This window comes from Rhinichthys klamathensis, unplaced genomic scaffold, assembly GCF_029890125.1.
Source record: "Rhinichthys klamathensis goyatoka isolate OS25496 unplaced genomic scaffold, OSU_Roscu_1.1 h1tg000240l_1, whole genome shotgun sequence".
Classification (NCBI taxonomy): Eukaryota; Metazoa; Chordata; class Actinopteri; order Cypriniformes; family Leuciscidae; genus Rhinichthys; species Rhinichthys klamathensis.
Genome location: NW_026606762.1, coordinates 202,355 through 230,000, shown reverse-complemented (window position 1 = coordinate 230,000; position 27,646 = coordinate 202,355). Strand labels below are relative to the sequence as shown.

Here is a 27,646-nt window from a genome sequence, read left to right as displayed (position 1 = left end):
GGCGGGGCTTTTGAAAAGTGCTTGAACTCCGTGTTTTGAAGGGGTTCAAAACGGAAGAAGAGACGGCTTTTTTCTGCTGAACAAGTAAGACATTTCAATAGTTCAATCGTGTAATATGTTTTCTTAATCCACACAGTTATGGAGTTTCCTTTGTTGTGCCTTTCTCGTTTTGCTATTATGGAGAATATGAATTCTGAACTACACAGGTAGCTGCTAACCATAAAACACATTAAATTTAACATTAGTCACACAATGCTGATGTTTTTAACATGAACAATTTGAGAACAAAGTAGGCTATAATTTGCACGGTTGCTGTAAATCACGTTGATTAAATCTAACGAAGCTTATCATGTCGAATGCTTTTTCCCCCTTAGTTGGTCAGAACAAAAATGGATTTTACTTACTTGTTCAGAAGACATTTTCTTATGAAAATTCTTATGTTCGTCAAACTTTCAAAAAGTGAATCTGTGATTCTGTATGACAGTATCCACACAGCGCGGTGACTGACAGCAGCACTCGCCTCAAAGCACTGTGTTCATCCGCGCTGTTTCATGCCGATTTACAACCCACATAAAGATAATAATTCCGCGAATCACTGCAGTTACAGATTTCGAACAGAGAGATGGCGACAAAGAGGAAAAGTTCCGGACTGCAGCTTTAAGTAAATTTTTCACGTATCTGTACTTTACTTAAGTAGAATCAATAGTGCATACTTTTTACTTTTACTTCGTTACATTTTGCAGCAATTATTATACTTTCTACTCCACTACATTTCTACAACGTTCTGTTACATTTTCGTTAAATTTTCTGATCAGTTTTTCCCCTGCCAAAACGTCATCCTGACCGTCCGTTTGTCGCACGTTTCTGTCTCACCAGTGAAGTTTGGCTGCCATAGATATATCAACCCGGTCACACTAAATGCGTCTCTATAGCATGCAGTGTGTTTATCGTGCAATTTATACGCGAAAATTAGTTTTTACATGCATAGGAAACGCATTGGTAGGTTTAGTAGTGATGTGGGGTGCGTGTGTATTATGGTTAGGATTAGTATGGCAAGCCAAGAGGTTCAGAATTACGCCATAAATGAATCACGTTTACAGCCAAACGCCGTCATATACGGCGTTTTAACATAATATGTGTGTTTATATATATATATACCGTATATAGTAAGGGTATATAGTAAGCTTGATGTGTATATTGCCTAATTGCAAGCTTGTTCAGAAATGGTGACAAAAACTTAAAATATAACTGCTTTTCCATCATATTGAACATCATTATATGAGTATTAGGTTGAATGAGTTAGAGAATTAACTGTTTTATTAATCATTAGAATATAGACATTAAGAGAATAAATTGTTATGCAAGTACTTTTACTTTTAATACTTAAAGTACATTTAAAATCAGGTACTTTTTACTTAAGTAGGGTTGTCATTGTGGTACTTCTACTTTTACTAAAGTAAATATGTCTCTGGTTATTTTTACTTTTACTTAAGTACTGAGATTCAGTACTTCCTTCACCACTGCAAGCCAGCTAGATCCCATCACCTTGGTGACAAGTTTTAATGAGCATAATCCGTAACAACATTACGTAACATCACGGAAACCGAAATGTTTACATTTTCAAGCATAAAGCGTATGTATGTTGTGACCTGCCAGGGCAAGTGACAGTTCCGTCAACTGGCCCAAACTCGTTCTCACACCGGCCGCAGACCAGCGGGCCACCTTATTGTTGAGCCCTGCAGATGTTGCCAGGCCCTGGCGGGTCACACAATCACACACACATTTGCATTCCTGATAGAGGGAATTGGGATTAAGGGCCCTGAATGCCTTTCTCAATTCTGACAGAGTCTGAACACACAAGACAGAGAGAAAAAAAGCAGGACGACATGGGGAGAAAAGGCTACAGAGAAAGAGAGAGAAAGGACAATGAAAAGAAAAGCACCTTGAGAAAATATAAAAAAGAAATGTTAAAAGTAGGCGAGAGAGGAATGCAGAAGAAAGAAAAAGGACAACTTGAAGAGAGAGGGGAGAGAGGGGAATATAAAGACAATTTATTTAACCAATAACAAAAAAACAGCTATTGTGAAGATCTTTAACGGTGGGTTAAAATGTATGAATGTAATTGCATTGATCATTAAATACTAAAGCATTTACTTTGAATGAAGAAAGGAAATGCACACTTTAAGAAAGAAAAAGAAAATCACAAAAAGAAGTTTGTTTTTATATGATAAAACTAGGAATATATTTTGCATGCATTCTTGTTTTCAAACATTATTGGATCTTGTTCATGGTTAATATAATGAAGTACATCTGTTACTCTTTTAGGACACCCGTGTGAACTTGAGGAGAACTTACTTCATACATTTACAAAAAATTACTTTGGGACCAGCTGATTAAAAATAACCATAGAAATGTCTCAGAAAAGTGAAGCATCATTTGTTTGGATGCCTCTGGGTTTGAAATGATACATTTGAAGTGTGCCTTGACTGTCAGAAATTTTTTTTTGGGCCACTGTATGTGTATGTGACAGTTGTTTGGCACAATGAGACGAGAGCGAGGCCCTTGTCCAGGGCAGAGGTCTAGAAGAACTTGTTTTATCCTCTGCAAGAGAGACAGTACTGACCAGCTGTGTTCAGTGAAGAACCATGGCTTATACAAACATACACAACCTTTGATCAAACCACCGTGGCCCAGCCAAACATGCCCCTCACCAGACACTGAGCATACAAACAGTCATAGATCTAGTTATGTTTAAGTGTGTGTGTGTGTGCGTGTGGAAGTTGAGCTTGGCACAGTGAAAAGGCAACATGGTGGTGAAACTCAAGAGGCAGTGTAAATAAAGAAAGAAAAGACAGTAAAAATCTTTCACTTTGTCTGTCTTCTATGCTAATTATAAGCATGCATTGCTGCAGTACACAGTAATGGGCTCTGTTCCAAAACCTACTGAGCTAGATAGGAGAGCCTTCGCAAACAAGGGCCTTGGAGCCAAAAGGGTTGAGTATATCATTGACATTTCTCTTGACAGTCAACAATCTTGATGCTGTTTTAAAATTTGGATGAAACAAGCATCATAGAAGGCAGCATAATGTTGCTGCCTACCTTTCTGGATCAGCTGCTGCATTGGCAGTGAGCCTATGATTGATCCCTTGGAATGTTGTCTAGATAGGCAGCTCACTAGGTTGTGGAATAGAGCTATAGTGTCTCACCTAAGCCCACAATAAGGATAACTAAAGAGGCACCACAACTAATTTGATTTAACTGCAGGAGAAACAAGTACTGAGGGATGAGCTAGTCTAAGAAAGAGCTGGAAAGCAGACCAGAGCAAAGCTTATCCAGTTGATTTATATTCACCGAGGTCAACCCCAAATTCAGGGATCTGGCTAGTCTCAAACACTGTCAAAAATTCATTTCCTCCGCCTCAAAACATTTCTGCTCAAAATGGAGGTATCGCCTGCCCTCTTGTCTCTCTTGAAGAGTTGCCTGCTTCTGCCATAATTCCATCAGAGCTAATTGCTTCCAGCACCGTTGTCATTTCTGCAAGAGAGGGGCACTTTTCAATCAACAATAGCCTGTTCGTACTTAAGCGTGGCTGATATGAGATCTGCCGTTGTGTGTAAACATTTGGAGCAGCACAATCTATTCTGTACGACATGATAAATTAAAATACAATGTTATGGCAAACACCTTAAAAAAATAATGTGCAGCCAGGTTTTTTTAAATGGTGAAATTTTGTGTTGTTGCATATCTGGCTCATTCTTGGCCTCTAATGCTTGTGTCTGGACCGTTGTGGCTCTGTTCTCTGGCAGCACTGCAGGGATACTGTAGAGTCAAATTTATACCGCCCCTGTCCGCAGTCAATGCGAGCCACTGATTCCGAAAGTTAATATTTCCCTCTCTTCCACTCATAAATTTGCATGTGATTAAAAAAGCTGACCTAAATGCATTTTTGAGCACCACAAGTAATTAGAGTATCCTTAGTAGGAGGGCATGTGTTAAGAGTTTTTATCCCCCCTTTTGGAAAATCCAGCTAACACCAGCTTTAGAGGGTAACTAGATTTTTGTGTTCATGCAGGCAGTGCAAGAAAACAACTGTAAATTCGTTATATTCAATGAGAAATGGCAATTTGAGCTGACATCTGTGACAAAGTTCAACTTTATGCAAATGCAACTACAGATGACTACTAGCAACAGTAACTTGGTGACCTTTTAAGGGCCCGATATACTTATATAGCGAAATCGGAGAACGAACTGGAGAGATGTAATTTCGAACAAAATGAGAATGTTTGGAGTTTGTTTCGGGACCTCTGGAAAGTTTGCTGTGGCTGGTAAAAACCTCCGAACTGCTATTGGTCTGTGGAGATTACGTAATAGCTAGGTGCGCTCTAGCCCTCTTCTCCAGTTAATTTTCTCTATTTAGTCCGTCGAGGCTTTTTTTGAGGTCAGACATCCATGAGTGAAAGCAATCGCTACGATCAGATGCTTTCTTAACTGCTATTTTCTCACTGCTTTAATTTTTGTTGTGTTTATTTTGTTACGGAGAGAATATGTTATTAACATATTCACATAAATATGTCGTGAGTGGGCGGCATCAGGATGTTTGCTAACAATATATCGCTGCGCACATATTTCAAACTTCTTTTTACCCCAAAGCAAAGACAGAAAAAGAACCTCGCCGCGAGTTCATCGGACCCTTTAGTGGCAAGACAATTTTATTGGTTTCTAGCTGGTTAAACTTGTTCTAAATAGTTGATCAGCTGAGATCCCAGTTAGTGGACCCGTTTCAGCCTTGTAGATCATATAGATCAATCTAGTTAGAGTTGGTAGATCACCGTGGACAAGCAACAAACCAGCTACCATATTCCAAAATCTAACCTGACCTCCTTAAACTGGTCCACTACCCTGATAGAGAACAAGAACTGAGGAACACAAGCTGCCTTGCGATTCTCATGTACACCGAGTCCTGGAGCCAGTTCCATGTAGAAAGGAGATGCCCCTGCAAACAGACCCCCCTTGACGTTGAGGAGGAGTGTCAATGAGGGGCTAATAAAGAAAGACAATGAGTAAACAAGTAGGGCAAGTCTACCCCAGCTTGTAGGACCTCCCTTCCTCTCTCTGGGCTGGCACGCACTCAATGGGATCTGCCGTAATTAGTCTCACCAATGCTTGTTTAGCATTTGCATATAAATGCTCTTGCTGGCAAGTGCTAAACACACCATCAAGAACCATGCCCAAAACAGACGGTGACCACACCTCCACACCCTCCAGGAGAGGGAAAGGGGTCCCAGGGGGGCCTTCCGCAGACACAAGCCCCCTCTGTGGCTCTCCTACCCCCGTGCCCGTTGCCTTCAACAGGTTGGCACCCATCTGCTAGCAGCGAGGGGCCACGGCGTGGCCTGCTCTCAGTTCCTGTTTCAAAGGAGATTGTGAAAGATGGCAGCCAGGCTTCCTGTTTCTCTACTTATGTCATGAGAGCGTTTCGACCCTATGAAATGAGCCCTGACAAAAACAGGCAGGCACACACATAGTGTTCTCGGGATGTTTTAATACGTTTTCTTTCAGGCAGCTGAGACCGCGATAGTATGAGCTCCCGGCCCCACAGATGGAGTTGAGAAATAAAAATAACACAAGACCTCTTCCCTGTAACTGCTCTGTGATCACCTCATCTAGCCTTGGGATGGCTGCTATTGTTCTCTTTCTGTACACCATGCAACAATTCTTTCCTTTCCATGAGCCTCCCCCCTTCTCCCTCTCTCTCTTTCAGTTTCCTCCACATCTCTAGCAGTTGTTATGACAGATCGATTCATAAAATCGGAGTGGAGGAAGGAAGTGATGAAACGAGTGTCTGTGCACCCTCCACCCCCTCCGTCCCATCCACTGTAAACACAATGAAAGTCACCATCGGGAGATACCCACACCAGAACGGAGATAAGCAACAGAACACTCAGAAAAACACACACAGCTGGCCCTCGCAGCAGCGACTGCTAGCAGTTCTTCTCCCTGCCTAAAACTAACACTCATCAGACTCTGATAAATTGTATTGCTCTTTCAGAGCTTGGGATATTCTCTGCGGAGTTTTCAGTTATTCTTTATTTAAGTAGCAACTTTTTCTCAGATGTTTTTTCTAAAATTCCTTAGGAGAAATAGAGTTATAGACAATTGTTGACATAAGTTAGAACAAAGCTATGCAATTAGTAAATAGCATAGCTCAAGCAATTTTTTCTGGGATCAAGTTGATGAGAAATGTTTGAGTTCATGGTGAAATCTTTGGCTTTAATTGCAGACGGTGGTATCTTGGCACAGTGTGTGACATTGTTAAGATCTTTTCTGAAATTCTAGATCATTCTTTTTCTCAGGAGAAACATCTGAGGATCAGGGAACTTAAGCAAAAAAATTGATCTCCACTTAATCTGGATCTGAGAAACAACTGAGTTATAAAATAAATAGACCTCTTTAACATTACTTCTTTTCTATGAGAGGAAGCCAATCTTGAATTTAGCAGACAGATATTTTTACATGCAACATGACTCAATATACTGTATGTGATTTGGACTTCTGACAAATTCTGACGCTCTGTCACACGAGTGTCATTTTCCCTGACAGCACGTCTGTCATTACCAGCTGAGACATTAATATTTACGTACCACTGAACAAATTAGCTTTTGATGTGTATTTCCAGCAACCGCAAGCCATCGCGATCCTCAACTTGTGTCATCCAGTCTACCTTTAAACAGCCATCAGGTTAAACTACAGTGAGAGAAACAAGGGGGGAGAATGTAATCTCGCTTATGTTGTGTATAGTTACAAACTCGTCACAAAGCACATAAAAAAAGGGACAGAAAAAAAAAGGAACAAAAGACTGGCACTTGACAAGGTAACTGATCCATAAATGTTTCATGTGAGCGCCAAGCCTGTCTTTCACCTCTGCATGACCCCCCCTACACTCCTCTCTCTTTCTCTCTCCCACTCTCTCGCTTATTTGCTGTCCGGTAGTTCACTCGGCTTTAGAGAAAGAAAAAAATACAAAGATAAAACTACAAAATAAGGTATTCTTTAAATTAGGTGAGAAACAGCTGAAAGATAAGGCTCCATGAGACCAAAACACATGTATCAAATGTGACTAGGTAGAAAAAAACTTCCCTTATTTTTTTTAGGGAAATAGGCTAGCAAGTCATTACGTTTAAAACTAGAAAAACAGTATTTTAGTATTAGTTAAGTTACTCATTTGTTTTTTAATTACATACACAGATGAATTGTTCACAATAATACAAGGAATGTGCATTAAAAAAACTAAATATAGTCGTCAATTATGTTGACTTTAAAAATTGAACACAGCTGATAGTGGATGTGTGTCACAGAAGGTCGGCCTGTGGCTGACACATGACAGAACGGCAGACAGCATGTGTGACGTCACGGTGTGGGGGTCACCAATCTATTGTGGCTGTCTGGCCTTGAGGAATCCCCAGTGACACGATCACACCCCAAACCCACTCATCCAGTCCCCCAAATTTGAATCAGGGTGAGGAGTGGCTTGAATATGTTACAACCTAAGGACGCAAGGTCGATTCAACGGAAACAACAGAAGGGTCTCAAGTCTTATTCCACACATTGTCGCCTGCTGTCCTTGGTGTGTTTTTTACATGTGTGTCCCACAGTCACACAGCTCTTTTGATTAAATCAAGATTCTTAAACTGCACAAAAGGAATAAAACAAGTGTTTAGCAGTGCAGAGACAGGGATCGTGTGTGTGTGTGTGTGCACATGTAGGTAACGGACGAGTAACCAGACGCCCCGTCCTCAGAGGGACAGACAGCAATAGTACGACTTCACTCAGGCCTGATTTAATTGTGGTCCTATGTAACACTTAATAGAGAGCGCAGTGCACCTGGCAAAAACAAGTTACACCCAAGAGGGGGTGGAGGGGTGTCCAACAGTACCAATTAAACACCTCAGCCAATGAGCTGACCTCTCACAGGACTCCTCGTGCCAATAAACCAATCACACCGCACCTCTCATGTCTCATTAAATACCTATGTGATAGGAAGGCGACAAGGAGAGACAGCTTTTTTTCCTCCCAACATTTAATTATAATGTCTGGGAGGAAAAGAATTCTGCGAAGTCAAACAATCATCATTACTATTGAAAACAACACTACTTATTCTAAACGCCAAGACACAGACACTGATATTTGTGCCCTCCTGTCATATTTTTCTTTTATTAAAAAAAAAAGCTTATACAGCTTATTTACAACTTGTAAATAAGCTTCTAAAATGATGCAAAAGTACTTAATTAAAAGCCTGAACAAAATAACATTTACATATAACAGTGCTTCTTAGAATCATTTAACAATATTACATTGTCAGTCTGAGACTGTGGTTTCATAAATAATGCGTTATATAAAGTAAAGCAGAACTGAATCCTAAATTTATTTCCTCATAGAAATATTTGAAATGGCACCAAAATGGCTGCCATCAGAGACGAATGTGATCTGTCTGCTCACTCTACCAGACACTGGCCTTGATCCTCTCTCCCACTCACAGTCACACTCACTCATACACACACAGACGCACACACACACACACACACACACACACACACACACACACACACACACACACACACACACACACACACACACACACACACACACACACAGTATCACTTTAAAAAAATGTAAATATAAAACAGGTCAAACAACTAGCATAGACAGAACTGGGTTACTTTTGCAGCATAAATAAAAAAAAAATATCATATATTTAATAAATGCATTGTTTTTTAAACTGAGTTATATTTCAATTATTTACATTGAATTATTTAGCAATTATAAGTGAGATAATATAAAAAACAGACAATAAAATGCCCCCCTAATTTCAGCATATTGTTCAGTGTCCTTAAAATGATTTATAATATAACAAAGATAATAATTATGTGTATGTGCAAAAAAAAAATTATATAAAAGAATATATAACAAACTGATTTTTTTTTTAAGTGTTGAATAAAAAATAAATATATAGGCCTACTAATATGAGGTATAACATCCAATCACTGACAGTTAATGCATTTGATGATGCAGTGTATATTTTGAGAATAAAAATTTAAAAAAATAATCTTTTCCTGTTTTTCAAAATAAGAAAAAAATGTGTACAAAAATTGACACTGGAAACAGATGTAACATATGGTATTAAATCCTGCATACGTGTGCGTGTGAGAGAGAGAGAGAGAGAGAGAGAGAGAGAGAGAGAGAGAGAGAGAGAGAGAGAGAGAGAGAGAGAGAGAGGTGAAGCCCAGAGGAGAGGTGCTAGAGGAACACGAAGCCTGTAGCACTTAGGGGCCATTTTATTGCTTTGCTGTGGTCAAGTGAGGTGCAGCGAGCTCAATTCCAGCGCAACAATGACAAAGAGGGCCGCCGAGACAAAGGGGTATCTCTTTGCCTCTTAACCCCTTCAGTGCTAAAAACATACACAACCTCGAAGCCACAAACACAAAGCTCACACGTGCAGAAACGCACACGTAAACACTCAACGATACGTGGACAGTTTGTAATAGCCGCGCCGTTTCAGACCAAACTAATGGATTCAAGACTCCGAGCAGTAGAGCTAGGCCTCAACGCCACAAAGACAGAATCGAATGACTCTACTATACCTTTATTTCCTCTCATCCTCGCTCTCTCCGCTCCTCCTCTCCCAGTGCACCATGGGGACCCGTATGGGCTGCTGCACATTTGCAAATGAATCACGCTTTTTGTTTGAGTTTTTTTTTCTCCTTCTCCAAACATGGAAAAAGGGAGAGAGGAGGGCGCACGAGAGAGAGAAAGAGAGAGAGAGGGGGGCTCCTGCCATCGCTCTTTTCTTTTCTGCTGTCTTTAATCCTGAGGAGATAAGCTGTGCCGTACACAGAGAGGAAGTGCCATCGGCCTGTCGGGCTTCACCCGTTCCCACTCAGCATTCCTGTATCCCTCACACACACACGCACGCACGCGTGCTGTCGATCACTCACTCGCATGCACAGGAACGGCCCGCGTTACTGACAGCACATGCAGCACATGATCTAAGCTCGCTCGCCGATTTGTCACTCAGGAAAAAAAAAGTGCTGTACGTTTCATAAAAATCTATAAATATGTTCGCATCACTGCTGAGCAGCATGCAGCCAGAAACAGAAAAAAAAATGCAATCAAATTAAATTCATATGATTCAAAATAAGGAATAACTTGCAGAATATACTCTCGCATTTAAATGGAAAAGCTTTGAATTGCAATAAACTGTAGGCTGTAGCTGCAAAAACACACACATAGAAATGCAGCAGTAATGCAACAAACGACTGCTTCTGTGATATTACTCAGCCGCGAAATCGAGAGACAGAGCATGATACAGCGACACTCTTGACCGATACACACACACACTCAATCCATGTCTGTTTTCATGTCATGGTGCTAATCTAGCCGAGGCTAACACTGGCTGTATCACGTGTTATGCTAAGCGTAAAATGCGCTGGAAAAATGACATCTGGAGAGGCTCTCGGGGCCCCGATCAGCCTGACCGACAAGTCTGCTTCTCACACCAACACAATCGACTAATCATATTAATATCATATCATAAAAACAGACATTACAACAGAGTTTTTGAATATTAGAACATTTAGCATTTATACACACAGAGGCCTACGTTTCTAGACATTATAATAAATATTTATTCCTATTTAAAGGAATTTATTATTTGATTTAAATTAATGTGTTTAATGTCTGTCTGTATATATTTTTGTGTAGCCTATATATATATATATATATATATATATATATATATACACACACACACTGTATATATACACACATACACAATATGTGTGTGTATATATATATATATATATATATATATATATATATAGGCCTATACACAATAATATGTATGTATATATAGTATACATATACAATAATATAAGTGTGTGTGTGTATATATATATACAGTATATATATACACACATACATACACAATAATATGTGTGTGTGTGTGTGTGTGTGTGTATAGGCTATATACAATAATATAAGAGTGTGTGTATGTATATATATATATATATATATATATATATATACACACAATAATGTGTATGTAGCCTATATATATTTTTAAAAATCGTATATATTGTATTCATATTTAAAGGAGTAAATATGTAAATATCATACATAAATATGGCTAATTTTTTCGAAAACATTTGTAGTCTCTAAAAAATGTTTAATGAAAACTAGATCATTCTCTACCGTGTGCATGAAGAGGACTTTTCATTTGAAAATTACACTTGTAAGACACTTGCATGAATGCACTTACACAAAAATAAATGTGCACACTTGTAAAAAAAAAAAAACGCGTGAAAGGGAACGAAAAATAAAAGAGGGAATGAGAGTGAAAGAGAGAGAGAAGTCACAGGCCACAGGACCTCACGCTTTGTTTCTGCATGGAGAGAAAGGCGACCTGGGCTGCCAGTGTCTGTGTGTCCTCCATGTTTTATGCATTCTGCCTCTTTGTGATGATAAGAGACAGCGCGGAGGGCCGGACGCTGGGCTCCGGGGTGCAGCGAAGAGGAGGGGTGGAGAGCTGGGTCCATCTTTATGGCGGAGAACATGGAGCTGCCTTTCAAAACTAGCCCTGACTCCCGCTAGCCTCCACAACACTGCCGCCTGTACAGCCATGCTACTATGCTAGAATTCACCCTCACAAACACACACACAACACGCTTGGGGTGTATCACTGCAAAAACAGCCAGAGATAACATCTGCTTGGATCCTATCATATATTTACACAAATATCAAATTCGTTTCTTCAGTTCCTATTTGACAGTTTCATAGTATATACACAAAAAATGGCTCCATTCTGTTGCCTGGTTTTTCATAAATTAGCCATTTTGCTTTGCATGAGTTTGTGAAATGCAGGCATTGTGGGTCCTCATGACATTAGCTGTGAATGACAAATGCTGAAGGCTACGTTTGTCTCTCAAAATATTCCCTGACTGACGGAAAATGTGCAAAAGCAGCTTCTCGCAATAAAAGAGGAATTCCTGTCCCCGTTCCACACACACACACACACACACACAAATGTCTCCTTTTCAGGGCTGACCCTGTCTATAAACAGCTCAGGATCTACTAGATCAGGTGAGGACTTCTGCTTCTCTCTTTCTGTTGTATATTGCTCATTTTTTCCTTTCAAAGCAAAAATAAAAACATTTGATTTAGCAGTTTGGATGGGGTAGTTTAATCATGCTGTTATAACATGTATAATGTGCATGAGTGTGTATATGCACAATATAGTGTTTAGGTAAAAAAAAAAGAAGATATATAAATAAAAAAGATATAAAAATAATATCTTTATACACATACATACCAACATACATATAAATAACATTAAATAATAGGCAGATGAGATCATGTGCACACACACACACACACACACACACTCATAAATCTCCACCACAATGATTTGGAGACAGTCAACATGATAACGTATTGTGAAACAGCAAGCCACAGACGTGTCTGCAACTTTACTGGGAACAAATAAACGAAAACAGCAACAACAACAAAAAGAGGAGGAAAAAAAGAGGAAGCAGAAAGGAACATGCAGACAGTCAATGCAACCGTCTGAAAGGTGAAACCGTGGCTTGAGCTGAGCTTGTGCAAAGCTGAGTTTACACAGGTAGTGTACCTAACTATCTCTGAACCCGTCCCCCCCAAACACACACACACACACACACACTGAACATCCTTCCCACCAACGCTCAGTCTACCCCGGTCTGTGGTTTAATGATAGCACTGACACGTACGCTTTTGTCCTCCCCCTCATTATGGGACGAGTGGAAGAACTGGTCCTGACTGCACAGGCTTGCATATTCAAAACCATCATGTGTAATCAGACCCAGTGCTCCTGCTAACCTAATTTACACACACACAATCCAAGCCCTACAGCAAATGGAGGTGGCTGGGCTTTCTCTGCGCTCCTCCTCGGCACGACTGGATTAATGGAAAACTCGTGACAGAGATCGGCTCCTCTCCACACACACATGCACACACTGCTTTCACCTTCACATTAGACTGTATCGCAGCACACACACACACACATATATATATTGTTTATATAATTTACAATGTATTTAAAATTTGCTGCTGATTATGATATTTTATATTGTCAAATATAAAATAACACACTATAAAATAAATATTACTTTTAATGCATAATGTATATTTAATAGGACAAGTGATTACAAAATAAATGTGCATAACATGTATAAACGTTTAATGTAATTAAATGTTATACTGTTATTATCATACAGCATACTCAAAGGCGGCCTGTCATGATGTTGACCCAAAGAGGGCCCTCTACCACTGAGGACATCACTGAGGCTTTCCCTAAGGGTGCCAGCAAAAGAGAGAGAGAGAGAGAGAGAGAGAGAGAGAGAGAGAGAGAGAGAGAGAGAGAGAGAGAGAGAGAGAGAGAGAGAGAGAGAGAGAGAGAGAGAGAGAGAGAGAGAGAGAGAGAGAGAGAGAGAGAGAGAGAGAGAATAGGGAGGGTAAAGAGAAAGCACAGTCTCCCCCTGCCCTATATCTCCACAACGATATCCATACACACTCAAATGCCACTCGGCAAGCCGTCTCGTCATAGCAGCATCTCCAATTTATGCACCATACATGACAAGGACGAGTACACTTGGCAATATATACAATTGCTGTTGTAAGAGGAAGCAAAGAGAAAATAAAAGCCTCAGAAAAAAAAAGAGAGAAAGAAAGCAAGTATAGCAAATCTACTGCTGAACAAGCATTTTCACTAAGCGACAGTATCATATGAACAGCATGAAAATCCTACAAAATCATAATTGAATAACATTCTTAAAAATAGCAAGAACAATAGTTATAAATGAATTGTAATACAATTAAATAGTTCCATGCTAACATTAATTCAGATATATTTTGTTTTGTAATAAATTATTAATAAACTATAATTAAGAAAACGTTATCTTAATTGAGTAGTTCCCTGAGTAAATCAAAAGCATTTTATCATCCAACACAATGTTCATATTTTAAAAATATCTATACTGAAAGCTAAATTAAACATACAATATTCTGAGACACATGTGTATAAACTAAGGTTAAAAATCAAACAGTCTGTGTTCAAACTGTATATACATCAGAAACGGTTGGAAGTTTATTATTTTAAAAGAGCCTGAATTGTCTGTTTCAAATGCAGGTACAAAAGATGGATTATAGCGCCTATCTGTATTTTTCTGTAGGTTTGAGAAGAAACTAAAAGAATTGAGACAATGCAAACGTTCTGCCAAACCACAATGCAAACATATGCACAACTCAGTCAGACATTTTCTGTAACACAGCGACTATCCTTACAGCAGCCCAACAAGCACACAAATCTGTTCAGAGCCTATAATAACACAGTGTTAAGGACATACACACAACACAGCGTAGTTTTACACTGCTTGAGTATGGACGCTAGTTACTAAATGCTTCGTGTTTAAGTGTTTCACGACCAGGTGAAACACAAAAGGCAAGACAGACAACAAATACTGCAACAATATGACTTCCTAGAAATGAGTCAACTGCCATCAAAATCACTGGCCGCAAAAGGATTAGCCCTGAATAGCCTATCCATGAGTTTTTGAAGAGTGAGTGAGATGGCAAAGACCTTGCCTGCTGTCTTTGTTTTGTCATGGTGAAAGCCAGAGCTCAGAGAGAGAGAGAGAGAGAGAGAGGGGGGGCAAGGGAGAGCTAGAACGAGTGAGAGTCCACTCCACGCACAGCATCTGAATCATACTATATATATTTTTTGTGTGACGCTTGTAATTATTGCTCCCCCTCTACTAGGGAGCCGAGAGACATTAAACCCCTGACTTATCTTTCCTGTTCCTCCCTCCATCCCTCCCTCATTCTCTTTCCTAAAAACAGAGAAACTGGGTTGCTCACAATGCCCCTTTTTAAACGGTTAAGAAAAGGGAAAATACTTAAATATAATAACGAAATCACACATTGGCTCTGCCCTCCAATTCTCCCTCACACACACACAGAGATTTCTGCAATTCTGTTGTAATACTTCGTTCTTGTAAAAACCAAACAAAACAACAAAAAAACATATAAATGTATATAGACCGAAATGAATAAACCTACACTTTCCAGACACTGCACACAGTCTTAACCTACACAAGTGTGTGTCGTCCCTGCGTTAGCTTCTGGTTCCTCTTGTTACGACACGTCGGGAAGGATAAAAAGGTCTTGGGATTTGTGTTTTTCTGACCTCTTCCCTGATTCCTTCGATATGGCCCGTGGCTATTTGACCCCGTCTATCCTCTCAACTCTTTTTGCATGCATGCCTTCCTTCATGAGCACTATCTCTCTTTCTCCCCTCCCCAAAAAAAAAAAAAAAAATCCATTACTTCAAACTAAGGACTTTTTCTCAGTGCAAAATCAACCTCTTTTCGGCTGCTCTTTTGATGGTCAAACTTGAGGTGCATTTTTATAGTCTTGCTAACCCCCACAATCTCTGTGTATTGTTTGACCTCAAAACATAACCCACCCCACTCTTTTCCCACTCTTCGCTGGCTTGGTAATGTTGGGTTTTTCCCTTCTCTTTCTTTTTTATCTTTCTTCCACTCACTCGGTGACCCCTGCTCCCTTGTTTCTTGCCGTCTGACCCCAAGTCTCTCAACCTCCCCCTCTCTTTCTTCCCCAACCCTGCACATCCATGAGCAACTCGCAAACAGTCAGTCAGCTCTGGGTCTGTCTGTCCTTCCATTGCATCTCTTCTGTTTTCTCGTTTTCTGTCTCACTGTGGGCTACATTGTATCATTGTTATGGATCCACATTTCAGTTTGTTCTTGTCAGTAGGCTATAGGCTACCTTTGAAGGACTATCTATCTCTCAATAGCTCTTCGTTCACGCCACTTTTGAAGTCCCCATCTCATTTTTTATTTATTTATTTTTTTTTTACATTTTTTTTATTCATACTACACCTGAGGTCTTCATTAAGTTTTAGCTTTATTAAAATTCGAGCCCCTCGTCTAGCTAGGCTATTTGTGGGGCAATTTCACCTCAATAGTCTCAGCTAGTTCGAGCTAAGCGACCCGAAGTTGTTGGCGATGTTTATAATTTGAATAGTCTTTTTCGTCGTATTTTTCTCCCTCAGGAGAACGTACGCAAGTTGTAAAATGTAATACTGATTTCGTTCTCGTTGTCTCTGTTGTTGAGATTATATTTCATCTCATTTTTTAATTTTTAGATTTACAAATTCACGCCGTATGAGTGGGTTTCTCGTTTTAAGTCATTCGCCGTAATCGCTGTGTGTGTCGCGCGGCTCTTCGGGCTCTGAGCTCCGGCTGATCCGCTCCTGAGACCCGGGGCTCCGTCTATACCAAACACACTCCCCTAAACACTCACACACACTTCACACACACACACATGCCTATCGATTTGCATGTGACTCCGACTGGGAAGCAGCAAAGAACAACTTTAACGTCGCTTGGAATGAAAAATAAAACGAGAAAAGACGGTGAAAGTGACAGAAGCGAAAAGTAGAGGAACTGAAATGCACAGCAAAGCAAAGGGCGGAGAAATCCACACTAGAAGGGACTCGAAAAAGTATCGATGGGCGCAATATTGAGGATTTCTGCTCGCTAAATGAGGGAGGAAATGAAAGTAAAGGACGAACGAGCATATCGGTGTAAAAATGGAAAAAGCGGGCGACGCTTCCCGCTCAGCGGACGCGGACGGACTCGCAGGCTGGACTAAGACGCTCCTCTCCCGGCTACGATCGCGCAGAGCTCCCGCTACTCTCCCACCACCCTCGCACATCGACACCCTCTCAAAAACCTCTTTCTTGACACTATTCGGTCCTTTTGTGACCCGTGTGAATACATGAACATGCAGAAGTGTGTTTTAAATCCAACTGTTTGGAAAAAGGAATCGCTGTCTTGCCCTTTTCTTTTCTTCCAGACACGAGAAGAGCGAGGACGAAGCCAGATGTAAACACAGGTAACGATACTAATAAACGGCAGCAAATAAAGGGAACTTGCATGAAAATAACTTGCGATCGCCTGTTCTTGATCCTGCTAGGAGAATAGGCAAAGCCGGGGCTGATACGGCGAAATCCCGAAAGCCATCGCTTTAGTCTGTTATTGAAACTAAATAGAATCGTAACGCTAAGAGAAAGACAGAAAGAAAGAGAAAGCAAAGTTACAACTTACAATGTTTGGCTGCCGCTTTGAGATCCTTGCTTTTTAATCCAGTATTGAGACGCTTTGGCTAAAGATCCCATCAAGGCAGTCCCTTTTGGTCAGTTTGCGTTTAGGATGATGGTAAAAGAAAGATCATTGTTGTTGCGGAGAGTAAAAACCCGGAGTATTAGTTGTAAAGGCAATATAAAAATAATTTGGATGCAAAGCAGGCGATGATTCTTGTGTTAGAGGGAGAGAGGAAGAGGTGAAAGTGAGATCTGATGATTGAAAAGAAAAAAACTCTTTGGATCTTTATTCCTGCTAATTAGTTTCCTGCAAAAAATGGCTGTGATTAATTCAGTGCGCATGTGCTTCATTACACAGGCACGACGGGAAGGGCTAATTAGCCACCTTCTGGATCAATAAGATTCAGCAGAGAGCCGAGGAGAGAGAGAGGGAGGAGGGAGATAGAGGAGGGAGGGAGGGATGGAGGGATAGATGGAGAACGAGAAAGAGGAAAGTAGTGATCGGGAATTGAAAATATGGAATTAAGTACAGCACAAAGTAAGAGTTGGATGAGAAGGAAGACACTGAAAGTTAATAGTGGAGAGGCGCGCGCGCGCAGCCCCTGCTGCACAGTGTTATTTGGTCGCGAAGGCTAGTTTAGATATAAAAATCAAAACGTGTATGTTTATGAAATAAAATAGCGCACTTTTAACCTCGAATACGCGATGTTTAGAGCGCTCACAAACACCGACAAGTTCGTCACACTTTCAGTTGCCTCTTATTTAAGAGAATCATCTCATGACAGGATTAACACTGTTTAGATTTGTTTTTTCTTTTAGAATAAGCTAAAGTGAAACAAAGGCGGCTTTATGTGGACACTAATAAAACGCAACTCTCTTAGTCATTGCAAATGTTAAATAAGCAAAATACATTGGTACATTTTAGTGTATATCTGCTGTATTGTGGACAACAAACTTAAAACATGCCGAAAATAGTAGGCTATACTTTTAAAAGGCATGCAGGCTTGTAACAATACGCATTTTGCATAAACTCTGTATGTATTGACAAATAATTGAGAAAAAATAAACAGCTCTATTTAAAAAAAAAAAATCTGATTGTGGGGCTGAGCCTCTGAACTTCTGTATAGAAACATACAGGACCTATTAAAACACTGCGCAATCTTAAATGCGATTATTTTTGCATGCACGTTAACCATTTGGATTATAGCTATCTGCATTTTTAGTGTTTTTATTTTCTGAAGTAAATATAGACTTAAAAATGGTTAGCAACACATGCATGTAACATAACACGTGTAACATCGTTATAAAGTATAGCAATTTGAAGTGCAATAAATCAAGTTTGACTTTTATTTATCGTAATAACATTTGAATATACAGCCTGTGTCATGCTAGATCTTGAGATGAGTGCACGAGGAGGAATCACGACATTGCAACCGAATTAGAGGAAAAACTGCAAAAACTAAACATTGCAAAATCAACCTCTTCCCTCTTTTTACCTTTTCAAGACGAATTGAAATAATTCCTGTTAGAGTCAAACGCAATGTAGGTTACATAGATGATTTAATTTATTGACTTTGAGACGAGCAGTACATGATAAGAGATGCTTCTTCAGATATTATCTTTAGGAGTAGACTCGATAGAAAGTTGAACCAAAAAGCACTGTATAGATTTTAGGCATATGAAAAATCTTAATACATGAAATTCTGTTTCTGTTCCCCTCATTCTCTCTCTCTCTCTCTCTCTCTCTCTCTCTCTCTCTCTCTCTCTCTCTCTCTCTCTCTCTCTCTCTCTCTCTCTCTCTCTCTCTCTCTCTCTCTCTCTCTCTCTCTCTCTCTCTCTCTCTCTCTCTCAGTAACACACAGTAGGTGAAGAGAGAGAAAAAGAGAGAGAGAGTGTGCAATGTAAAAATCACAAGTTCTCTAATAAACAGTTTTGGTCCTGTAATTTAGACACTTTATGCAACATTACTCTAAACATCTAAACGTGTTGTTTTTAATATGTTATTACAATTTTAAAAGAATGGCATTTGAAAATATGTAATGTTTATTTAGTTGTACATTTCAATACCATGCCTAAATCGTTCCTTAAACAGGCAGCAGCATGAAATGGCACGATACGCGTTACATGCTGTTTTTTCTTTATTATTATTTTTTTTATAATTCTCGATAAGTAGTGTAACTTTCAAGCGCGTGCATTCAAAGAGGTGGCATTTGATCAATAGTAACAACTGTAGTATAGATCGGTGGGTTTCTCCACAGGTTTGCTTTTTTCACTTTGCCCCAAAACAATTCTCCTACTCTTGGTGGTCACTTAAGACGCCCTCTTCCCGAATCAAAAGCGTGTATCCCAATTCCGAACTTTGAGTCCTGGCCAGTGTCCTTTCTCATGATAATTCTATTGTTGATTCTCACTAAAGAAATGACAATTCCTCTCTCTCTCTCTCAATGACTACTTTCACTATTGACAACTCTAAGGGGCCCTAATCCTGCCAAATACAACTAACCTGCTTTTATCGATTACATAATGTTTATTGGAAAATGATCAGATAGGCTATAACTTTTTAGTTGTGTTTTTTTCCCTCTAATGGTTGCACAACGAAATTTAGACAATGTGTTTTGCGAATTGTTTTTCAGATTGCATGGTGACAAATTCCGTGAGCATTATAGGCTACAATATAGCATGTATCTGAAATAACACTAATAAATATGTGTATTGTGTGCTGTACAATTATAATTGATTGATGTGTGCAGTGCATATTATTTAAGTATTAAACATTGAAGTGGTCATACAACATGCCATATAGATTAATAATGCTAACAAGAATCACCACATGAAATGTCCTATTTCAATGTAATAACATTGCAGTACAATGTTGTGTTTCAATAAATATTTAGAATATAATAAGCATTGTATTTTATTTTATTTCAATGTCATATCATACTGAATATGTTGGAGAGCATGCAGTCAGTATGGAACTCCTCGCTTTGGGATTTTCAAGGAAACACACCTATTGCCTCTATGAAACCCATTGCACTGAAGCATTATCACAAACGGCTATCGATGCATTATACAAACAATAACAATATTAAACACTTTTCCGTGGAATAGACGTGACAGTGCTGTGTGTGTGTATAGCGCGTGTGTGTGTCCGTGTGTGTATGCACGCGTAAATGCAGGTTCTAGTTTTAAAAGCATATATTTTATTATTGCTGACGCGTGTGGTGCATAGATATGTGAAATATTAAGCAGGACTACACACTCGCAGAAACACGTGCGAGGAAAAACAGAAGTGACAAATGAAAAGTTACAAAATAAAACGTCGATATGTTTGATATGCATACAGATTTTTGCCTTGAGAGAATCTTCAGGATTGGTGATGTGCCTGCTCTCTTGGGGAAGAGGGATTGTAAAAATGAATGAATGGAAGGAAAATAGAGTGCGTGAACAGTTCGAGGGGCAGTGAGATAATAAGAGGCCGGCGCGTGAAAAGGAACAGAATCAGAGCTTGTCTGTCGCTTTGTAACCTGCCATGCCCAATCTAAGCACATTTGAATATGCAGTGTGGTCCTGTCTGGCGCTTGATAGCCGAATTTATGGACGCAAATATCAGCTTAGCTTCGTTTTCCTCAACAGATACACGCATAATCGTCATTGCATGCTCTTTTAATATGTGTTTCTTCCTGTTAGGTCCAATCAATCGCGAATGCTCTGTCCTAAATATGACTGGGAATGACTGAACAGACTACCAAATATGCATGACCAACCCCTCATGGTGAACATGCTGTTTGATCTGACTAGAGATGTGTGCGTAAACTTCGGCCCATCGCCGTGCAAACAATGAATTCCACATATGAACCCTAAACTGCAGCAACAAAATCGCAATCCGTTGCCATTTTATTTATGATGAAAACAAAATGCTAAAGACAAAAAATGATAATAAAAAAAAAATCAATGTGCGTGTATGCATTTTTTTTTAGTAGGCCCATTTCAAAAACCTCATGGAACACGCGTGCCACCATTGAATAATAAAGAGCAGGGAAATGAAAAGAGGCAAAAGCCTTCAGAAATAAAGACAGCTGCCTAAGAGCCTCGTAACGTTAAAAGGCGAAGAACAATTTAGTCCAGTTTAAATATATATTGAAAAGGAAATTTTGTCACTGCATTAAAATGGAAGCAAGTTCAAGTCGAATTCGCATAGAGTTTATCATCTTCATGCGTCCCTAATGAAAGAACATCGCGCTTAATTAACATTTTTCTGCATGGTTAACTAAATGCAACTTTAACTTAGTCAACAGTCTTTTTGGGAATGGGCCCTCCAAAGGGCGCATGCACTGTCTGCAGCAGAGCAGGTGAGAGTTGTGGCGCATGGATGGTCAGAATCACACACTGGGACTCAGAGGCAGTGACTGCACAAGAGCATTGTCCGGCCTGAAGCCGCGGGTGGCGGCATGGGGCAGGACGTGTAACCAGGTGCAATGGCAGCGCCCTCTTATGTTCACTCTGGCCAAGGGGCTCACACACACACCACATGAACCTGCCTTGTCAGGGATATATGTTCCCTATCTGCCATCTTCTATACCTGTCCTATGTCACCGGACTGCGTCAAATCAAGCACACATATGCATAAAGGTAAATGTCTGATTGCAAATTAATAGATTTCTTGCTTCAAATTTGATCCACCATCATCAAACACCTTAACTTTACGCACGAAGCTCTCCTGAAAGGAGTGTGGCGCGCGCGACTGGAGAGCTTTTTGTGTGTGTGTGTGTGTGTGTGTTCGAGTTTTTTGGGGCAATTTTAAAGCAGATAAACAAAATAGCATGACTTGGGAAAAATCTGATATGATGGAAACCATAAATAATAATAATGCAGAAAACAACCGCACTGTATAAATAAATAAACGCTGTGAGACAGAATAAATAATATTGCACTTACTGCAAAATTATTTTATGACTGTGTAACATCATGCTTCACATAGATAAAACGACATTGGTCTTATTATGATATAAATCAGCTCGCAGATATGATAAGCAGGTGAGTGAATCAAATATGATGCGCGTCAAAGGAATGTCTTAATTATCATCACATTAAAGACAAACAGAACAAGCATCGTTATTTTTACACATGAAAACATGCCATCTCTTATTTCAAACGTCACTGTATAATGTTTGAAAAAGACGCTGTTTTATTTACATGATTATATTATTGTGTGATGTTGAATGTTACACCTTCCCAAATGCTACCGTTTCTGAACTATAAACATTTAAATGAACTATTAAAACCAATTAAGTACGGTCAATAAATAGGCTACATACACTTGTAAAAATGATGTTTTACAGATAGACAATCTGATACTATAAAGCACAAATATGTCCAGTATGAGAGAGGTGGACGCTCTTAATTAACGCAAAATGTCTGATACGCGGGGTAAATGAAAAAATATATTGCTTTTACTGTGTCAAAACGCACTTTATATTCACTAATATTGGAATATTTCAACGATTGTGCTCATGAATATGAATTCTAGGACACAGGGCTGTAAATGGCGAAATATGTTCGTGTCTTTTTGTTTTGTGCTGTTACACGTCATCTGTATGTTTTGTATACCGCAATGTCTGCAAATAAAAACCAAAAATCAATTAACATGCGTTTTTAAATTGATTTTAAGAAGCATCATTTTAAATTAATTAACTAATTAATTAAGGAGAACGTTCCTGGTAATACATAGTTTCTTGTTTTGGGTAGATGGTAGGACGAACATTTTAAATAACGCACAACAGAAAGGAAAATGTATCATCTTAATTATTTATAAATAAAAAAAAGGTTAATTTACAATCATAAACACTAATTAATCAAAGTTAGAATATTTTTTTTTAAATTAGGTCATATCTTGTGCTTCTCTAAAAAAAATTACGCACTAACTTTTTTGATTGAGTAATTAATTAATTATGCATATATTTTTCTCTTCAAATTAATTAATATTTACCATTACATTACATTCTAATACTGATTTGGATCGTTAAAGTTACCTAATACTGCCCCCAAAACGTGTAATTCGAAAATAAAATGTACATATTTGAACTCTAATTGTCGCTAAATAAATGATGCAATAAAAAACAACGTCAACGAACCTCTACACAGGATATTTAAGATCATACGATATATTTGCATACAGACCGGTAAAATGGTGTGTTAGGCTCGGTTTTATTCGAGACTTGCTCAGAAGCATAAACGGTCCAGATGTAGGCTATGGATAATATATTTGGAAAAGATTTAAAAACAAAAATAATTTAGCCTATTATACCCCCTCAAAATAACTGAAAAAAGCCGAACATGTGAATGTGTCAATTGAATATATCAGTGTATCATAAAACACCTGCGTGCATCAGTCTCTCTCTGTATGTGTGTGTGTGTGTGTGTGTCACCGATCATCTTATATATTATTACTTTAATCCAAAATCTACCTGGGCATTTTGTTGGCTAAATTTTATCATTATTATTATTTATTTTATCGATATAAGACACGAGCTATAAGAAGCAACACGCCCACACATATACAGTTATTTATGTTTCTCAGTAAGTGTATTATCTTCATAAAACAGCAAAAGCACATTCAAACAAACCTTTAAAAATCCAAGACCGGATTCACTGTCTGCGCGGTTTAGTACAAATGTCTCTGTTCACGGTCGTGCAACAATCAGAAAGAAAAGCAGCCTGGAGCAAGTCTGCGTCCAGACGAGCTACAACTGCAAACCAGCTCATCCTCATACCGCCGATTCTCTGCAACCTCCATTTTATCTTTGTGCAGGTAAGAGAATAACAAACATAAATCTCAGGAATCAAGAAAAAGGCTTGATACTTTCCCCGCATCTCGATATCATCATTCAATACATAGATTGAGTAAAGCATGCAATCTGCGTATTTCAGGCCTGCACCTCCAACAGTATGCGTTTTCACTACATTGCTACCCGTTAAATTTAACAATTCACATATGAACATATAATAATAATAATAAACAAATATGGCCACCTGACTGCCCAGTCCATAAAATAAGAGAATACACATATTTATAGAAAAATACGGTTTGTTAAGTCAAAGCTTGATATATAGGCCTATATATCCACAGTTCCCAAACAAGTTTCATGTATAGCAGATGGAAGCAGAAGACACTGAAGGGCAACAGCGACGTAGGGCTCCCGCCAAGGGTCACCGTGCAAATCCTTCTCCACTTCCATCATCTGACAGCTATGGCAGGATTATGTGCAAAGCTTTGCTCAGGAAATCATTTCATCTCAAAGAGAAGACCCCGAGTCTCCAACCGAGAAATACAGTGATTTCATGACCCAAATGCCACGAATAGTTAGCTTAGAAATTAGACAGATGACATTTTGTTGACAAATCTTTTCAAAGACAAATGAAAGAACAAACCCAGGAACAAATTCTTACATGCAGCCTTGTTTAAATGTGTGTGTGTGTGTGTGTGTGTGCTGGATTTTAAAGCCTCACAATTATTATATGTAAACAATAAACATATGTAAACAGTTACCTGTCAAACACCTAAAAAGTCATTAAGACATAATTTAATGATGTGTAAAATACTTAAACATGTAAATTAAATATATAGTTAAATAATTCAGTGAAACATCTTGAAGACGGAAATTATGTGTGAAGTCTGAATAAACAGAAAAGTGACAAAACATGAAATGCAGACAAAACAAATGTCTACAGTATTGTAACAAACAATCTGTAATGCATTTCTGAATGTAATATGAATAATTTATTCAGATAATGGTAACACTTTATAATAAGGTTTCATTAGCTAACATTAGTTCATTAATACACCAAATACATTTGTTACTGTATTTGTTAATCTTTGTTAATGTTAGTTAATAAAAAAAACAGCTGTTCATTGTTTGTTCAACTTTTGATTTAAATAATGTATTAGTAAATATTGAAATTAACATGAACAAAGCTTAATAAATGCTGTAGAAGGGTAGTTAATTAGTTTATGTGAAGTAACTGATGTTAACTAATGAAACCTTATTATAAAGTGCAGATAACAATAGTTTAAGATAGTCTGAAATTGATGTTTTATGCAAATGTAAAACAATGCATTAATATCTATTAAAGTGATTAAAAAAAAAAAAGTTTAATTATGTTGACCATAATGAAATAATATTTGTAAAAAAAAAAAAAAAAAATCTATTCTGAAATATACATATTGTGTTCAGTATCCTAATTCACAAATGTAATGTGCAACAATGTAAGGATAAGAGCAAAGGTAATACGAGTAATTAAGGAACGAGGAAAAGGCCAAGTGGAACAACATGGAGCAGAAAATGCTGCCAAAGCCTAAAACCTGCAACTAGTCTTGTGGGTGATGTAGCTGGGGTATAATTGCAAGTGACCACAGCGGCTGGAACATAGTTGCACGGTGCTTAACCCTGCCATTTCCCCCGTCCCTGTGACCTCCAGGACGCGGAGGCAGGTGGGCTTCCGCAAAACTGTGTGGGGGTAGGGTTGACGTCAAAAGGGGGGGCAAGCAGTGCATCACGGCCAGTAACACATGAATGCTGCCCCGTAAGGGTCGACGGAGACCCCGTCTGGCCTTGGAGCTCCACACGCCCATAAAACAAGCCATTAAAAAAGCCGTTCACGGGCGAAGCATGAGCTCGTTAGGACAATTAACAAGAGAGGTGTTTAACTTGGCACTACATTAACACTCCAGGAGGGACTCTGCCTAAAAACAGGCCACCAAACAACACGACTGTGTGTGTGTCCCCAACACACAACATCACATATAGCGGGCTGCCGCATGAAGTCCAGCTATACGGAGAGTAAACCTTTACAAAAAAAAAAATGACATACAGTATGTGTTCCCCAGCCAATCAAAAGCATTAAAATGAACAATTTAGCCTTACGAAATAACCGAAACACTATTATTATACTGCATTATTAGAGATGCATTATGAAGGCCACAAACACACAAATGCATTCGCTATCTCTCCGCGGATAAACAAAGCATCGGGACGTCCCTTCCAGGAACTGGACGACGGCATCACCGCCACAATATTAGTCAGGACCGCGAGGCCAGCGGGAATTATTCCTCTATTTTTGTCTCAAGGATCTAGCCTGGCACGAGACTGTGTCAAAATGACACGTTCAACTCATCCATAATGAAAGTAAATAAGAAGTGTGATAATCTGTATTTCATGTATTTTTTTGTGGGCTCTGCTGCGATATGCAGAAATTCGTTCCTTGCAGAGAAAGAGTCTATGACCAAGAGAGATAAAGGGAATTGCTTCTCCCATCCTCTGTTTAGAATTGTAAATATGGCGTATAGGCATTGCTGCTGTCCAATTACATATATCTTTCATGTATGAAATCATGCATGGCTCTTTTTACCGCGAGGCCAAGGAGGGCCGGCACAAAGGGAGCGACCCCGGCCGCAGTGCAGTACATCCCTCATGCAGAGCGGGGTCTGGTGCCGGAGCCCTGGGCTAAGAGCACTGTTCCATTAGCGCTCTCGGATGGAGGGGGAAAAGGCGGGTGAAGAGGAGGGAGGGAGGGGGGAATTGGCTCTCCTGACGGGGGCGTTCACCGCTTATGACTTCTGCTGACTTACATTTGTCCTGTTGTGAGCGTGCCTGACCCCTCAGACCCCGTACCTTTGACGTAGGGCCCTTCGCAGGAGCCCATTGCGGAGTCGCTAATTAGTTTAGCAGAGATGGATTTTTTTGCTTAATGCATTCAAAATGTTGGATTTTTTTTTTGTTTGATTTAAGCTTTAGTGCTCCATCTGTTAGGTTATTTATTTATTTGCTTTCTCTTTCCCCACAAATGACAGCTCCCCACTGTGTACTAATATCAAAATGAGCTAAATTTGGCAAAATTACTTTGAACTTTTCAAACGAAGGCCCCGCTCTCTTCTCGGAACCTGGCTGATTCTCGGTGTCTTGCCTCCTTGCCCGTCTGTTTTCTTTTTAAATGCTTAATTCTTTAAACACTATTTACTTGCATTCAGGGTTACACCGAGAGCAGCGAATACCATCATTTTGAACAGCTAAAGAGCATGTATGTCTGTCATGTTAGCGAAACAAAAATATCACTGCTTAACATTTACACACGAATATGCTAGACAGCGGGGCAGCACGGTAACTACACTATAAAATGTTTATAGAATTAACGTAAAATGTACTCCATGTGGTAATATTTGAAATCAACTGGTTTTATTCAAATCAAAGAAATCATTTAATAATCACCATAGACACCAATGAAAGTCATTTTAAGGGTCAGATCAGATAGAAAAAAGCTTCATAAGCCAACAACTACAATGCACAATATAGGTGAAATGGTCCGAGAAACATTAAAAATGAAATTCGTTTGGCAAACTATTCAGATTCAAGGTGAGAAATCATAGACGTACAAAAA

The 27,646-nt window shown here is 39.1% G+C and overlaps 1 protein-coding gene across 4 annotated transcripts in view; it reads right to left on the bottom strand.

The window, feature by feature from the left end:
* The window catches only part of zfhx3b (zinc finger homeobox 3b), a 243,566-nt gene that overhangs the window by 136,712 nt on the left and 79,208 nt on the right, over positions 1–27,646 (bottom strand). For 2 of the 4 annotated variants that reach the window (XM_056265745.1, XM_056265740.1), the window contains exon 1: positions 17,220–18,102. The exons of 1 other annotated variant lie outside the window; for it this stretch is intronic. The gene's annotated coding sequence lies outside the window, so the exon portion shown is untranslated. Of the gene's footprint in view, positions 1–6,641; positions 6,745–17,219; positions 18,104–27,646 lie in introns of those variants that run through there. One more of the 4 variants, XM_056265743.1, reaches the window with a different exon arrangement.